General features: G+C 39.0%; 1 long non-coding RNA gene across 3 annotated transcripts in view; it reads right to left on the reverse strand.

The window, feature by feature from the left end:
- Window positions 1-6,252: 6,252 nt before the first annotated feature.
- Window positions 6,253-18,386, reverse strand: part of LOC104964074 (uncharacterized) — a 35,688-nt gene continuing 23,554 nt past the window's right edge. The window contains exons 2-4 of one of the 3 annotated variants that reach the window (XR_800377.1): window positions 16,451-16,556; window positions 6,894-11,312; window positions 6,253-6,754 (exon numbers count right to left, since the gene is read on the reverse strand). This is a non-coding gene — a long non-coding RNA (uncharacterized lncRNA). Of the gene's footprint in view, window positions 11,313-16,441; window positions 16,557-18,386 lie in introns of all 3 variants that reach the window. The other 2 variants (XR_800375.1, XR_800376.1) reach the window with 2 other exon arrangements.

The following is an 18,386-nucleotide window of genomic DNA, read 5'->3' on the forward strand; positions in this document are numbered from 1 at the left end:
CATTCACCGTCCGTCCTGGTTTTCTACGGCTTTATTCAACAGGGAGAAAGTCGTTTTGTGAAAGGAGGAGCCAATAAAAGCACCTCTGGAAATGGATGAGTGCCACGGCCTCTCCTACAAACCTCTGGCTGTCTCTGACTCACCCCATCCCATTACACGCACACGCACGCACACGCACACGCACACGCACACGCACACGCACACGCACACGCACACGCACACGCACACGCACACACACACACAAAACTGCTCTTGCTGTTCTAACTCAGTAAGTCCTGATCACAACGTTGAGCGGAACATTTAACGTTAATGTGATATTAGAAAACAAATGATAATGCTTGCAGGGATCCATGTGATGATGGACTACAGTATGCACCACTATTTTTCTAAACGTTTGAACTTGTACTGTCTAACCGTGGTCTTGCATTCACCAGGATAACTACAAAAACACAGTAGCAGTAAACAGTAATGATTTACTAAATTAAGTGAATGAATAACAGTAGAAGGAGTTTGATGGTTTCAATAAGTAAAAAACATGAAAACCTAATCTTGTACATTATAATACAAAAAATTACTATTCGGTATACATTTCTCACCGTCTTTCATATGTGGTTTCACGAGAAGGTTGTAAAGAAAACATACTTTCCAATGTATCAGAGCCATTCAGATTAGTAACATGTTTTTCCTTTTGGACCAAGGATTGAAGGCAACCTGCAACCCTGTGAGATGGCTGCAATGTGAATTGAGACTTTTATATTTTAGAGGTTCTTTCATCCACATGTTCTTATGAATAAATGCAGTGAAATGTATTAAAAACAGGTTTGCATGGTGGCAGGCTGCACAACATAATTGAAATATACATTTGCGAAACATAACTAAACATGAATAACCAGCAGTTAGACATGGGCAAGGACTTTTGGGAGTTAATGAAATACACACAAACTCTAGTGGAATATATTTAAAATGTCTAGGTCTTTTCCATTTCAGAATAACCTGTAACACTATATTTCTAAAAGTAAAATGATTGGTATTGTCTTGTAAATACAAAAGTGATTAAACCTGCTTCCTGTACAGCATCCATAAAACATTATTATTAGTCAAAGAGTTCCTGCTTGACCTTGCCTACGCGGCACAGACCAATCGATTGCTGTGATTATTACAGCAATGTGAGTCACTTTAATTTGAGTTAGACGCCAAGGAGCATCAGTATTCATGAAGACAGGTCAGACTGTCTGATATTTTCCAACCTCAAATAAATTGTGCTGATTATATGACCTTACTCATTCTTCCTCCTACATCCTCAATCAATGACTGACACGCAGTACTGATTCAAGCTTAATATGGACTCGCAGAACACACAATGAGAATGATTGCATAACAAGACTGAGGCTCTAAGAGATGTTTGTCTTTTATCAACAGATGACAAGAAGAAATGGAGGAGGGAGAGAAAAGGGTGTGACGCAACCAAGATCCCTAGGCTGTAATCAAACCATTGGACGTCGCAGAAATATGCACCAATTTGGCTACGAATGTGCTCTTAATGGTTGGTGTTTAAGAGGTTTTATGTAACTACTCAATTGTACATGTTGGCATGCTCACATTTGCTAATTCAACACAAAGTGCAGTAGAAGCTGGATGGAATATCATTAGTGTTTATTGTAAGGAATTTATTGGGAAATATTTGACCCAATAAAATAAAAATAAAATAAAGCAAAAGATCAGTAAAGTTATTACAATTCGTCTGATTGAGGCATACAGTACATGTCTGTACCAAATGTTAAGCAATGTAAGCGTTCAAGAAATCCACCCAATACCAATACAATTCAACCTCTGTGTGGCGTTAGAAAAAAAAGTCGGAACATTACGAAACTCATTAAGATGCATTGTCTGGTAACCATAAATGTCTGGAAAAAAGTTGTCCCAATTGCATGTTGAGACCTGATGGGGGCAATATAAAAGGTCAGGGGATCGAAGAAGTCATTATCAAGATTCCCACTCTTTGGGTCATCTGGTGCTGTTTTGCTTTGTTTTAGATATACAACGTGCCTTTTACTTGGAACTGTGTTAAAAATGTAGTTGTTCCACTATAAATGTGCCAATTGCGGAATTTATGAGATACAAGCTTATTGTGGGGGTGTGTTTACATTGTACGTGATAGGCTAAGGGGCGGGAGATACTGTATCTAAGTGGAGAGATGTCCCACCCAATCAGAGCAGATTGGGCTTTCAGACAGAGGGCGGGAATAGGTGCTGCAGCACAGGCAATATGAGAAAGATAAAGCCTGTTTGAACATCATAGCATGTAAACATGTCCAAGTAGGAGCACAAAACATTCAAAAGACACCTGACAATCTTTTTGGTGTGTAAGATGCTCATCGTCTTCCTCCCAATTCGTTCTAATACAAGTTGTTTACCCAAGATTATGTCTTGTATTTGATTTAAAATCAGTATCAATCCTGTGATTAAACTATGTGTTCACAGGCAGATCATGGAGGTGTTCATCCCACTCACTCATGAATGAATGAACTTCTTAGAGAAGTTAGAACAGCACAGGCACTTCTTGTCCTCACACTGAAGATGAACACTAAGCTTGTCAAGTAGTACTTCATAATCCCATAACACTGAATGACATACCTTCAGTTTGACTTGTTGTAATCACAATCTCTCTGTCATTTGTTTCTTTAGCACTCTAAGGTACTACACTTGAAAAAGTAATCCATCTCTTTCAAACCTAAATCTAGCTCAGGTGTAGATACAGGTACAAATGCATAACGAGAATACATCGATACATCGGATTTGGAATAAGAATCAGGAAATACTACACACAACTGCTGGTTTGCAGAGACAGCTATGGCTCAGGAGGTACATCACATTGTCCTTCATTTACAAGATTGGTGGAGAGTTATTTCCTGGCTCACCTTGTAGAAGTGGAAGAGCCAACCTTTGTTAAAAATGCAGACCACTCACAGGAGTTAAAAGTAAATTCTAGTCAGACCTCTTCTGAGACAAATGTTAACATTTTACTTCCACATTTCTGGCACTGAATAAGCATTTAAAGGAAACCACAGAAGAGAAGTGGGTGATAAATAATGTACAGAGGACAGAGACATATAATAGTTATATCCCTTAATACACAGAGTGTCTAAAGCACAAGTTCTCAAAAGGCTCAATATCAAACAAATGGAATTCACTCTTCAAGCTAAGTTTGTCACTCCTTTGAGAGCATGCACATGTAAGGTGTGTTTAACACAACGCTCTCATCCATGAGTCGCCTTCTCTTTCTCTGGAGGAAAGAAAGGATGGAGGTAAGGAAGTGAGGGAGGAAGAAAGTAAAGACCTAAAATGCTGTGCATTTAGTTTAGTTAAAATCAACCCATAGTTTGACAATACTGAATATGTCTAAATGTTTGGGTGGATATGTGGTGAGGTGGAAGATGGTGAACAATACATCTAGAGTCTAGACATTTCCAATCAAGAAATCTGAAATAAAGTGTTTTTATTTATTTATAATAATACAACAACATAAGAGCAAGAAGAGAATTTCCAGCAAAAAACACATTAAATATAATGTGAAATTCTGACTTTTAGAGGTTTAACATAACTATTTCACAGTCAGGTAAAGTGGGAGATCCTGTATCCTATAACACATATTTCTCTGCTCTCAACCAAAGTTCCGTTGTCTAAGAAAACCATCAATTGTTGAATACAACTGAATAGCTATATTTTAGTATTCTTCTTGGGAGACAGTCTCTCTCTCTCTCTATATATATATATCTATCTATATATATATATAGATATATATATATATATTTATATATAATTATGTTTTTTACAACTCTAGCCTGCTTAGCACCAAACTAACTGGGGTATTGATAGCTGCCAAGTTGCTCTGTGCACAAGTATGTATTATATATATATATATATATATATATATATATATCCACAGCAACCATCTGAAAATAATAAGGATTTCTCAGAAGTAAAGCTTGGACCTGTCAGTAATGAACCCCTAGTAATCTTTGAATCAACAGCCGCAGCAGCAAGGTCCTTCTCCCTTAATACAAGTGCAAACAACTAGGTTCAGTAAGAAATCCCACCTCAAAAGACAACAAATGAAGGAGAACAGCAAAGTGCTGAACCATTCAGCCCTACCGCCTCCACCCTGCGCTCCACTAAGAGGCGGCTCAGAGAAAAAGGCACACATTAATTAGACTTCTATCTATACATCTCTGCTTCGCTCAATAGAGAGAGGAGGGAGAGAAAAGAGAAAATATGAGAATGGTGAAAAAGAAAAAAGAGCCGTGAATAAGCGAATGTCTCTCAAGTCTGATACTGTGCAAGTGAGCTGACACCAGTTATTTGTGTGTGTGTGTGTGTGTGTGTGTGTGTGTGTGTGTGTGTGTGTGTGTGTGTGTGTGTGTGTGTGTGTGTGTGTGTGTGTGTGTGTTAAAAAGAGAGATGTAATTTATATCTTTGAAATAGTTCACATTTCCCTGCGCTCCAGACTGAAGTAAGAAAGTAAACAGCCTTGTTAATAATAAGGTCAAAAGACTCACAGGTTCTTTACACTTGCTGTATGTTTACCAGCCGGGACAGAGACGCTGGCATTGCTTTCACCTTGTGAGTATGTTTGTGTTTTGTGTTCCCTGTGGACAGATTTATGTGGCCGCGATAACGTTACAACCGTGCAAAATGCAGTCATGAAACTTTACAGATATATAGTTAGGATCAAAATGAAGGTCGAGCTTAACAATGGGTGTGGTAATTGCCCCTTGCTTACCTATACACAATTGGTGTGATCCAATTGCAAGATGGTCTCTAGTTTTGGCCTGAAACCGTTTTTAGTTATTCTCATTGCATTCAGAAATGGGAATGTAGGGGAGAGTGACAGGAGAACAAAGACAAAAGGCTGAGGGAAAAAACTGAAAGCAATTGCAAAACACAATTAGAGACGGTGATAATGTCAAAGCAAGGCATACGATTATCACACGCCCTTGGAGTGTAAATTAGTTCCGATTACTGTATTTGTTGTTATGTTGTGACTTTGCTGTGACATCCTACGCTGAGGTGCTGAAAGATGGAAGAAAACATTCTTGTGAGATCATTTACACACATATCACAAATTAGGCATGCATGAGCTGGCAGCCTTGGCAGTAAAGTCATTAGCTAGCAAGCTCTGACATTTGTTTAGCAATTAATTAATTCCTGAGGATTCTCATCAATTGTGTGTTGCATCAACGACAAGTGCAATCAATCACGTCTACTCTCAATGAAGAGCACAAGGGTAATCTCAAGTAAAAATACATGAACATCAATTTTTTTTAGAATTATCCAAATGATGTTGTATTATTAAGTAATGTGAAAGCAGTTATGTTATGAAGTTTCATGTTATTTTCTTAGTGTGCACCACTAATGCATATTTTGTTAAGAAGTCCAAACATGTTGGTTTATTAATCACATAGTGTGATGTAAACAAATAGTTATTCTTCCCAAAGTAATTATGTTAAAAAAAAATTAAAAAAAGTGAGGGGTACAATAAAGGCATATATGGAAATACATTTAATGTTTCATTATATTGTAGTGCTTAATCTAATTGATGCCATGAAGGCATACACATTGCACAGCCAATGGATGTTTGGTTGGAAAATACAAAATGTGCCTGATTTAACCGGACTTCCGTCATAAACCATGAACTATTCCTGAAGTTCCAATAGACTTAACTAATAAACCAATACAACTTTAACCTCAGTTTTAAGAAGTTAATATGCCGGACTATTCATTACTTGGGACAAACGTTGCATGGCAATTTCTGGCAACAAAACTACAGGAAGATACGGCAAGTAAGCAAGAAATAGCATAACCTTCGTAAAACAGTAACTTTTCATATCTATTCCCCAGTTTTTGAATTGAATAATAATGTGTGTACTACTAGGGTTTAGATGTGCTGTTTGGCAGATTATGATACCCAAGGACAGAGTCTAACTAGCTGTTTCATTTGCTTCAAGTGTTGATTACAGCTAATTTAAACTAGCTGGCGTCCGGCTGTTGTTTTTTATTTATTGTACAGACATAAGAGTGTTATCGATCTTTTCATTTATCTAGCCAGAGAAGGAACTTGGGTAATACCCAAACATATCATTCCCTTTTCACACAAGAGCAATTGCAGCAACAAACAATAATACCTTAACCTTTTGTGTTTCATTGACGTTTATTTATACCTTTCAGAATCATATTTCAAATATATTTTCCTCTAAAATACTTTAGTACATGACAGCAATATACAACACCCGGCACTGTTTGATACCCCTCTCCCTTTTTTACACATTAAAGGTGCATTTCAAATCTTCTGTTCCAAAAATGGATTGAAACACAGACCGATGAAGGCTATGCTGTCGACCTGGCACTCAGCATGTGGACAACTACTGTGACTCATGCACTGATTCCCAAAACGTACTTAATGCGAAGACAATGCTTGTCACAGTGAATTACAATATTCAGGTGAGGCCTAAAAAAGTCTTATATAAGGTATTAAGGCTCATCATTCAGAAGCTGCTTGTTGAAATACCACACTGTCATGTGTCAAAAAAGTCCTCTAGAAGTCAATAACTTTTTTTGTCCCAGACTTTGATCAGAAGGAGAAGTTTACAAAACAATATCAATCCAACACATATTTTGAAATGTTTTGCTTTTCACCTGTTTTTGGGAAGACAGGGCAAGGGTCACACGCAGCGTTTTGTGAACAAGGTCATTGCAGTCTGTAAAACAGGGGCGCAAAACACTCATGAGATTACGTAACATAACAGGGAAGCCAGGACTGTTGCCAGCACTCAGACGCTGATTGTTTCACATCATCTTATTTCCCACAAACCAGAAAAATCACTATTGAACATCTACCTTTATGTATTTGTGTTGCCAGAAGGAAACGTGGTTCTATTGCCAAACTGTTCCTCTCTGTTTTGGCAGCTTTTGCAGTCAAGGAGGGAATAGAGGCTGAGTAGGTCCGTACAGTCTCTTGGACGTCAACTCGAATCAGTTGAAGATAGTACAGATGGTAAACAGTAAGTGGATAATTAACAGTCAGTTTGTCATAAAAGTGTAACTCTACTGGGGCTCAGTAAACAGATGATGAGCACGTACAGGAAGTGGAAAAGTTGCTCTAATGTAAATGACTCAAACAAGTGTATTCCTTATAAGGAATATAAATACCCTTTAGATGTTACATTTTGGAAAACACTTCTCTTGAGATTTGAAGTAGATGCATTGTGTTATCTACCAGAAAAGAGAAAATGAATCTGTTCATTTCCAGCACTAATTCATGTGATACACTTTTAGCTAGTTGTCTTGTCTTTGGTCTGACTTTATAACACAATTACAAACTAGAAGTAAAATCATGTACAATCTGTAGGTGCTTTCAACCTAACCAGCATACAGTAAGTGTTGTTCCATCACACTATGTATGCTGGTTAAAAGCCACAGGAAATTATTTTTGTGAAGTTGACTTGGATTCAATATGGTAACACAGATATGTTTTGATATACCTTGAACCTCTTCTCCAATCCAGATGTATTACATGTCTGTTGCATGCTAACTAACAGCTGTGCTACACATCTCATTGCTCTTAGTTTCAGCACTGCATGACGATCCGCATGTTTAAGATGTTTGTTTGCTACTAAAGCATTTTACCCCCGGACAGATAATATTATCATTGACAGAAGCTTTTCATTGCTGTTCATTTTTATTTTATTGACAGATGTTTTTTTTTTAAACAAACGAAGCACATGATTATTTTGTACTGAAATAATAATGTCAATTGAACTATATGCGATGATTTTAGATATATGATATATGAAAGCCTCATATTGTATGTATCCTAGATACCACATGGGCAAATGTTAGTGTTGCTACAGGTGTGCTTACACTCTAAATATTATGTAATGGCAATTTCTAAAGCATTTAAATGCTTGATATCAAAACCCAAAAAAGGATGATTGCTTGATTATCTTTAAACTTCCCTTTGGGCAGTCATCACCTGGGAAATACGCAGTGCTTGTGATGCCTCAGAGTGGACTGTAGTGTGCCAGTATAGAAGCATTTTGATGATTCATTTGTGCAAAAAAAAAACATTATATCGGAGTAGATGAATACAGTAACAGTTAGTTTCCCAACTTGAGATAAACCATTGGTAAAGTGACCATGTGTTGCTTCACCAGGCAACATAATGATAATAACATATTGGTCAGATTATCTGCACATCTGTATGTCATGCCTTGATATTGTGATCTCAGGGTAGGTGAAATGAATAAATGTCTTCTTTCACTTTGAACTTGAGCTTAAAGTTGCCCCTCAAAGTGTGTTTCTTTTCATTTTGAAAATATAACAATGTTTCAGACAATACATCTGAGGTTTCCACAGTATTCTGTCAGTTAATTCGCAGCTGTCGCATGTCAAAATGCAAAAATGACAGAAGTAATTAGTCTCTGTTACCACTGCCATTGAAATATGAGGAAATATGAAGAACACTTTGACAGTAAGCACAATGAAAATGCCATGCACATTAATGCTTCATGACATTTCTAAAAGTTAAACTTAAGCTCATTTAAATACAACATCCTTATCCCTTAGCCATTTAGGAAGGTGAACATTGAGTTGTTGTAATAAATACCTAAAAACATACACCTGTTTTGTCTTGATGTGCGTGGGAAATATTTTAAAAGGTTTAAAATATTTTCAGCATACATTTACAGTCTACGATTGCAGCATGACAAAGCTACATTGACAGGAAAGCATGTCACTCAAATGGAGTGGTTGTAACATTCAGTTGCAACCTGCCATGAGATGTACAGTAAATGGAGATGGAGCTAATGTACAGGATTATTGAGAGTCTGCAGGTTTCAGAGGGCTCCCAAGTTCATATAATACACCACTGACACAGAGCTTCACAGGTTAATCCAACATGCCTTACGCAGCATGGAGTGACTGAGTTGTCATTGATACAGTATGATGTTATACTCATACTGTACAGCAGCCAGCAGTGCCAGCTTAACAAAGAAATTGCTACTCACACCAAAGTGGAACAATCTATTAGGCACGTCATTTATGTATGTTCTGCACTACTTATGATTGTAAAGCCAACAATACAATTTGTAACAACCACAATTAAGAAAAAGCAACCACAAAAGTGATCAAATCAATTTGAAATAACATAGACAAAAGTACATATGGTGTTCATGATTGATTCACATGTGATGTACATGGTAATGAAGAAGATCAGCATAACAAGTAGATCACTTACTGCAAAAGCGTAACATGTGAATTTGGAGCTTTCTTGAGATAGGTTCAAGCGTAATGGAGAACATTGAAAACATACTATCGATATGATTACAATAGCTACAGCTTCTTTATTGAACTTTATGAATGATGACTACAATTGTATTTAGAAAAAAATCCCTTCCCTTCTGAACTGCCATCTCAAATGCAATCATAAAGGTTTGTATTCAGATCTATCGATATGAGTATTGCTTAACTTGAACCATCATATTTATGTTATTATGAAAAACAGTTTAAACTACAGACATTAATTAAACAAAACAGAAAATCTGATATGCAATCCTTGCTGCTAACAATCTGACAGTTTTTTTCACTGCATGGGAAATTCATACATAACATTCAATTACCTGTGGAGATAGAAATATTCAACTGAACGCTCTTTGTGGCCCTCTTCGACGACACCTTGTTTTCCATTTCATGAGAAATAACATGTCCTGCTTTTCAGTTGTGGCTCGTCAATCCGGACATGACCAGTAATGATGTCCAGTGATGCGGAGTTCATGGTTAGGGCGCAGAAACGTGAAGGTTGTATCTATCAACTGTGGTTTTCTTTTTGTTTCATCCATAGAGGAGACATGTTTTGAGGCAGAGGGTGAGCTGAGGGCCTGGCTGTGATGTCAGCAAGGAAAAAAGTGTGTGTGTGTGTGTGTGTGTGTGTGTGTGTGTGTGTGTGTTCAGTACGTGCCAATTCAAGTTGAGGTTTCCATTCCAGTTGGCTTGGGTCAACTTTGCTTTTCCCCTCCTCGTGCTCAATTCTGGTTCTCGATCACGAATCATCTTCTCTTCTTCTCATAAATATTAATATAATACTTTATTACCCGTTCCCTTTGACCCTTCGTTACGCCATGAACCAAAGAACAACAAAAAGCAAAATATCAAAAACATTGAATAGGTCTGACAAATTGCAACATCACATAATAAGTAGAATAAAACCCAAAGGTACAGCAGAGGTTGTATAAACATTGTGCTTCTTTAATTTCACTTTGTAAAGTCCTCCACTGTCCTAGTTGTGTTTAAGTTTAAACTTTGTTATATTTAATACATATATAGAGATAAATGTACACGTATAATCCGCGCTGAGGTTCGTCTCTTGTGGCAAGCGGAGGGCAAGCAGAGAGGCTACCAGGAGCACACTTCTATTTCCTCTGTTTCTGGCTCGTCCTTTTCTCAGCATTCATTTATGTATTCATTCAATCATCAGTTTCTTTCTTTTAGTCCGTCCCTTTATCATTCGTTAGCTCCCAACGTCCCAGAGTTTGGGACCGATGGGAGACAGTCTTGTGAAGAAGAAGAACGGTTTAACCCTCTTTTTCTCTCTCTTACACTTCCTTCCTGGAATCCTGTTCCTTCGTTTTATTCCCTCAGGTCCTTTGTCATCTTTGGTAGAGCGTCCGACACTTTGGTGTGTCTGGGGGAATAGGGTGGGAGGGGCCGTTGAGGATTGCGGTTTGAGGGAGGGGGAGATACATGAAAGGGAACATGTATGGATGATAAAAGGGTGGATGAAGGAGAGGTAAAGGTGAGGAAGTGACACGCTGACATGGGTAAAGTTATTCTAATCAGATTAATAGAGAGACAAAGGAGGGAAGGTGAATTGTAACCGTCAAATATCATTAAGTATGTTCACCTTAAATACAGTAGGCACAGCAGTTGGTTTACTGAGTGTCTGGGGGGAAAGGTTCAAAGAAAGCAGAGGAGGAGAAACTAGACAAAGACTCTATCTATGCAAGAAGGCTGACATGGATGCACAAAGGATAGGAACACATAGAGTGGAAAAGGAGAGTTAAGGAGACATGTATGTGGAGGAAAGGACAGGGAGAAGGGTAGAGAGAGAAGTATAAGAGCGTGAGTCAGGGCAGTGTCTGTCACTACAGACGGGGGGTGTCGCAGGAAGTGATCATCATCTGTAGAGTAGCAACAGGAAGCAGGAGAGGCCGAAGGTCAGCCACCTGGCCAATGGGAGTGAGCGGGATCCACCAATCAGAACTATGGACACAGGCAAAAAAGAACAGAACAGTTATCATAAATCAAATACTTACAGGCCCCTTGTTTCCAGGTTCTGCTGTCTGTCTGTCCGTGACTTTAAAAGGTTGTATAGCAAAGTTCATAGACAGGTAGAGATGACACATTCTCCACCAGTGCTGTAATAATAATTACACGCCACCGATCATAAGTGCTTTTCACTCTCTTGCTTATAGTGATTTCTTTATGACAGATAGCGTGTCAAAAGCGTATTCACTTAAATAGCTCAAAGTAAGACATGCAATCACATTCAATTGAATATGAGGACATTAAGTATAAAAAATCTATTTCGTTTTAGTCTGTACTTATAGCCTCACAGTAAAAACAAATAGTTGTATAAGTAATACAATGTTGTTCTTCTCTTCCGAAATGCAATGTTTAGAGCACAAATCGGATAGAAGGGGCAACTGTTACAAATATTTTCTTTATGCCTTGTAAACTGCATTTTATAAATAACAGGCTAACCTTGACATTAGATTAAACACCTGCTAAGTAGATACGTTCATGTTGTATTGCTTTAGCCTGAGGCCGTCTTTAAGCCTGTCTGGCTCACTGCTGAGGCAAGACAAGGCCCTGGTGAGGCAGAGAGTTTAAAGCTTGGTAACAAGAAGCATCGTTTGAACATTACCAAACCCTGCTGTTACCAATGTGGAAAGCAGGGTTGTAGCAAAATGGATCTCTGTTATGAACCAAAAAAAGGGACAGACCAAGAACCAAGAAAGGGGGGGCGGGGGTAAGTAAACAAGTCAGAGAAACAGAGAGAAGCACCATCGAGTTTCAACTTTGAGATTATAAAGAGAAAAATAAGTTTCAATTGATGTCATCATCACCAATGTGTGATGGATGTTTTCTTTGTGATTGTTGTTGTGCAGGTTTCCGTAGAAGATGCAGTACACTCATCTTTAATGAGGTGTGCTTTTATTGGCAGAAGCTTTTAACTGCAAGTTGCACATATTATTCATCCAAGATTTCTGATGTATTTTACTTGGTTAAAATGGTACTGTTCCACACACAATAGAACAGAAGAACACACTTCTTCTGGTCTTTTACTACACACTATGTCCTCCCCCTTGTTTGCACGGCATTATAAAAATGCAGTAACAAATTACACAAGCATGCTGCTCAAAGACAGAGTTTCATAAATATAAAGTAGGCATTGAATTAAAAAGATCAATGTGATTTCATATCAAGGGTCCGTCCTCCAGGCAGAAAATCGATATTTATAATAAAGCTTTGATCCGTATGCAACACACACACACACACACACACACACACACACACACACACACACACACACACACACACACACACACACACACACACACACACACACACACACACACACACACACACACACACACACACACACACACACACACACATTGACATGGTATAGTTTGCGGGCAACAGATCGAAGTTGAACATGATGTTTTACACCTCCCTGTCTTTCTGTTTTTCTTTCCTTGCTCAGCCCTTCCCCCCATTATCTCTCTCGTCTCTCTACACAAGAAGAAGCAGGACGTCTTATTTCACTCATTGTATGAAAGCGCTAGAGATAATACATCTTTTGTTCTGTCATGGAATTCAAATGGGTTTTAAAAGAAAATGGATTTATATTGAATGTTATATTGCCATGTGTGTACAGTATGTTGTGGCCATATAGTAGAGACAGTGAATAGGCAATGTATCCACTCCCACTAATCTTAGCCTCTAAACCTGCATCTTGTTGCTGTTGAGCTTGAAATATCCAAACTATCACAGGTAGAAAAACAACTTAAATGTCTACCAAAACTGGTCAATGTCTGTCCGTCATGCTGAGCTACTTCCTAATAAAAAACGTAGCTGATCACATGTACATACCATACATTAACATGTGCTCACCTTCCACCTCATACACTCTGAATACACAACTGAGCCAGGTGATTTATACAGGCCGAGTAGCACCAAACATGTCAGAGGCAATCATCCTTCATTTGAGGGGGATAGTACGACAACATTCCCCTATGCATACATATAGTTGACCTGCAGTTTAAGTGTGTCCATGCAATGTGAGATTATATTACTAAAAAGCACTTGCGGGTGGATGAACGTATATGGTATATTGAGTGTGTATGCAGTGTGTGAGAGTATCTGTGTGACACTATGTGATGTATGAGCTGGGTGATGCTACCAGGATCACCTACTCTCCCTCCACATCCTGTGAGATGCAGGGAGCAGCAGAAAAGTTTCATAGTTTGATGTCATACACTCTCTCTCACACACACACACACACACACACACACACACACACACACACACACACACACACACACACACACACACACACACACACACACACACCTATCCATATGACAGATTGCCGTTCAAAGCTTTCATTGATGTTATGCGCTGCATTTTAATTGTGTATTCAAAAGCTCTGCCTCACCGTGCAGTCGTGATTTAAGCTATTTGTCATTAAATCAGCCACTTTCTATCTGTCTGTCTGTCTGTCTGTCTGTCTGTCTGTCCNNNNGTGCAGTCGTGATTTAAGCCATTTGTCATTAAATCAGCCACTTTCTATCTGTCTGTCTGTCTGTCTGTCTGTCTGTCTGTCTGTCTGTCTGTCTGTCTGTCTGTCTGTCTGTCTGTCTGTCTGTCTGTCTGTCTGTCTGTCTGTCTGTCTGTCTGTCTGTCTGTCTGTCTGTCTGTCTGTCTGTCTCTCTGTCTGTCTGTCTGTTGTCTGTCTGTCTGTCTGTCTGTCTCTCTGTCTGTCTGTCTGTCTGTCTGTCTGTCTGTCTGTCTGTCTGTCTGTCTGTCTACTACATACATGTATCTATACTTCTAAACACCTGTGAATCCTACGAAGGCAGCCTCTGATGACAGCCTGGTTCATACCCACATTGTCCATGTTAAAATGGCATTTCCTATAATGTTTGATATTTCATATTGTGCGTAATTAAAGCAAGTAAAGAGTGAGTCATATTCCTATGATTTCATTGTGCATAACATGAGATGAGTTTAATCCGTACTCTAATCCTCATCGTACCGCACAACTTCCATGGTGGGCTCAAGACAGATGCATTTGTGTTACTCCAATCGCCTGCCTGATAATTACCCATCTGTCTGCACTGTGTCTCTGTGCCTGAACAAAACCTGCAGGACACAGGCGCACACTTGGAGAGCTCAAGAGCTTTCCTCTTCCTGTTTACACCTTCATCCATTATTCACTTCATCCGCCAGTGTCTTAACAGCAAGATCACACACATATGCAGACTTCATAGACATCTCACAACTGGGGGTTAGCGAAGCAGGATTTTAATAATTTACTCATTTCTTTTTCCAGTATTGCTTTTTTTCCTTGGCTCTAATGTTTTCTTTGTAGCAAAAATAAGAAAATTAACAAAACCATGTGGATTCTCACCTTAGGTTGCATGCATACATTCTCGCTTAAGACATACATATAAGACATATTGCATGCCTCTCCTTCCTGGAAGTTGGTCCCCCCTCTTTTGCTCTACCTGATGCTTTTCCCTTTTTCCCACATTTCAAGATATTTTGGGAGTTTTTTCTTATGCTTATTGAGGGTGTCAGTGGACCCCCTAAAGTGAAGCTACTTGTGTGATATGTCATGTTGGGCTACATGAATACAATTGCCATGATTTAATTCAAAGTAGTACGTTTAGTTACAAGTTAAACATTCTTCACTGTTACTGTGAGTTCTGTACACAGTGAGTAATTCCAAGATGAGAAATTAATTGACTAAACGATGGTTAAAATACAAGTTGTGTAAAATACATAATTGATTATTACTCAGTTTAACAGTTTCTACGCGTCCCCATTTCACCTAACAACAATTGCAGTGTGCGATAACAGAACAGTGCCAACAAGCTGTCAGTGTGCTTGTCTGTAAAGAATGCAATGAAGGCTATTATGAGTATTTAATGATGTGTATGCGCGTGTGTGTGTCTGTGTGAGTGTTCAATAAGTGCCTGTGTTTTTGTATGCAAGTCTTTCCTGGCAGAGGGCAGCTCTTACTGTAGCTAAACTGCTGGCAGGTTTTAGTTTAATATTCTCTTTCGTCCTTTAGTTCTCAAACCTCTCTCTCTCTCTTTCTCACACTCTCTCTCTCTCTCACAGACAACATAACACATGTAGACACACAAGCACTCACACGTACACATCGTTTTGGTCACTCTTCATCTTTGACCTTTTCACCATGTCCGTCTCCTCTCTACACCCCTATCCTTAAGGCTATTTACGTATGCCTTGACTCGATTGCAGACATGCACTGATTCCCTGTAACTCACTTGTGCTTCTCTCTGCTTCACCCTACAGGCAGAGTCGACCATCACAAACAGTATTTATAAGTAGCAAAATAGTATTCTGGTATTTTATTTATGGGCAGACAGCTCGGTTTGGCTTGTCAAGCATGTCAGCTGGAGGCACGTCGGGCCAATTGTGGTCAGTTTACGGAGAAAAATACTCCTGGTGGAACGATGTCTAGCCATTACGATCCAGGGGTGTCACTCTTTCCTTCACAGACTCTCCTGTCTCACTTATTCTCCACTCATGCTCTTTTCCTCTTAATCCATACCACTACACACTTTATCTCTAAACGGAAAAGTGCAGAGGTTTGGGTAATAAAAGGGTAGATGGCTAGCAAAATGGAAGAGGGAAAGTAACGGGATATATTAAAAGTGCGTGTGGACGAGGTAGCAGGTTAGTGTTGTGTGAAACTAGGATGGAGCAGAGGAGGGACCGCATTTGATGACAAGGCTTTCAAATCGCCTCCATGCTGGTGTCCACTTGTCATCACACAGCACCCACACTGACAACATTTTCTCTCTGCACCATATTCCCACACCTCTCAACCACTTAAGAAGCGGTTTAGTGTCTCATGGTCCTTGAAAATTATATTTCTATAACAATTACCTTCTATACTGCCCTCAGATTTATTTATTTTCATTACAATCCATTATGTTCCAATCAGTTTAATTGAGCTATTTTTCACCTTTTTAGCTAAGTTTGCTGACTTTAAAAAAAAAAAAATGGTATTGGGGGCAGTTATCAGAGATGCTTCTCTTTGTTTCTCTGGGTGTTTATTTCTATCTTACCTGTCTTACCTGCGCTGGATACAGTGTCCTGCTTGCACTTCCCGATGGTGATAGACACGTCGTCAATGGCAATATCCCCCTCGAAACTCGGGCCTCGAATTCCCTCGAACACAATCTATTTTAGAAAAAGATAAAAAGACATCTGTTTAGTTGAAAGCAAAACCGGTGCAATGCTAGACAAAGGTTAACTTAAACAAATAACTGATTAGGACTGAACAAAGTTACTACAGAAGGGGATGAAGAATCTTAATAAATATCAATGTGATGAATGTGTTCAGATTTAACACATAGGAGCTCAGACTAGTCAAATAAATAATGAAACCTTTTATTCTACCATTATGCTGAAATATTAAATACATGAACAGCACAGTATGCCGGTAGTCAGGTGTGTGCAGTTATAATCTTCAGTTTTAAGTATTTAGAAGTTGCATTCTTAAACCGTATTCATTTGTGGCCCTTTAACAACAAAACTATACAGAAGATTCATCTGGAAACTTTCCAGGCGACTTTCACATCTTATAGCCACCAGCCATCTGGCATTGACTGACAGCCTAATTACTGTAGTGTACCAAGGCACCCAGCTAATCAAAGAGAGAGCGTATTCTGTGTGGAATATGAGGAAGGAAAGAGAAAAAACAAGAAAACTTTGTTGCTCAAAATAACAACAAAAGCAACTCTCAGGACTGCATCTTTTATTGTCTTTTCTAAACAGACCGTGGTGCTTTGTATTTTTTAAATTTTAAATATGATAGCCAAAGTGCTTGCTGTGATATAGTTTCCGAGGGATATTCAATCCTACATTTATAATGGCTCATTTGATCTGTTAAGTGGTTTAGATGGAAATGCGCTCCATGCACAGATATTGGTGCGTGGGCTTGCACATATGGCCATTACCATTACTAGCCCCTGAGCAAGGCACTTAACCCTCAAGTTATTTCAGGCATACTGGAGCAGGTGTATATGTTTGAATAAATGTGATGGGGAATACTGTATACTGAATACACACATAACAAGATTGCAAGCAGGTGCATGCATGGAGGGGTGCCAAATGTGCCTGACTGGCTGCACTTTAAGACCTCCATCTGCCTCAATGTGCTGAGCCACAGTATCAACAGAGTATTTAACCCAGTAAACAAGCAGAAGAGACTTGCCATCAATGTATGTGTAAATATATCAAGCTACATTATATATGGTGGTTTCAGTTAAGCCAGTTCATATACAGTACATGCAAAGGAAAAAAGCCGGACCCAACCACTATTATGTTAGTAAGTGAGAAAATGAAAGCTGAAGAGTGGCGGAGCACACATCACAGTAAACATATTGCACTGCTGGGGCGTTTCATTACCTGTTTTTTATTCTGCAAGTGTTGCTGTTAGTGCAAAACAGGGAAGTCAGTTTGAAGTATCAAACTGAAATTCATGGGGCAGATACCAAAAACCGAGTCATCACCATCGACAAGCAGCAGCACGACTGTGTGCATGTGGAAGTCATTTCTTGAATTCACCTCTGCACTGTCGTCATAAAAAAGTCAAGTTTAAGGTGAATAAAGGATGGCTTTGGGAATTCAATATTATTTAAATGTACAAAGTTAGTAGTTGGATTAGTTAATGTAGCTTTTGTTGGGGATTAATTCTGTCTTACTCCTAGGAGTCTAACCTTTTCTGTGTGTCGACGTTTACGACCAACCCTGAGTCTGTTATCTGTCTTAAGGTTTGTTTGATATTACCAGTTTTATTATCGGTCACAGAGGGTTTTATGACTGTGAGAACGCTGGCTTCTAAGCACCACAGACAGGTGATTCAGTGTCTCCAGATGTTGGGGCTATCTTCAGTGTTCCCAGAATGTTTACGTCAGCCCCCCCAATATGTGGATTAACTCTCTGTAAGCTAGTTAAAAGGTCTATCGAGAGAGAGGCTGGTCAGATTTGACATGGCAACCCACCGTG

Source organism: Notothenia coriiceps, unplaced genomic scaffold, assembly GCF_000735185.1.
Source record: "Notothenia coriiceps isolate Sejong01 unplaced genomic scaffold, NC01 NC01_scaffold00036553, whole genome shotgun sequence".
Classification (NCBI taxonomy): Eukaryota; Metazoa; Chordata; class Actinopteri; order Perciformes; family Nototheniidae; genus Notothenia; species Notothenia coriiceps.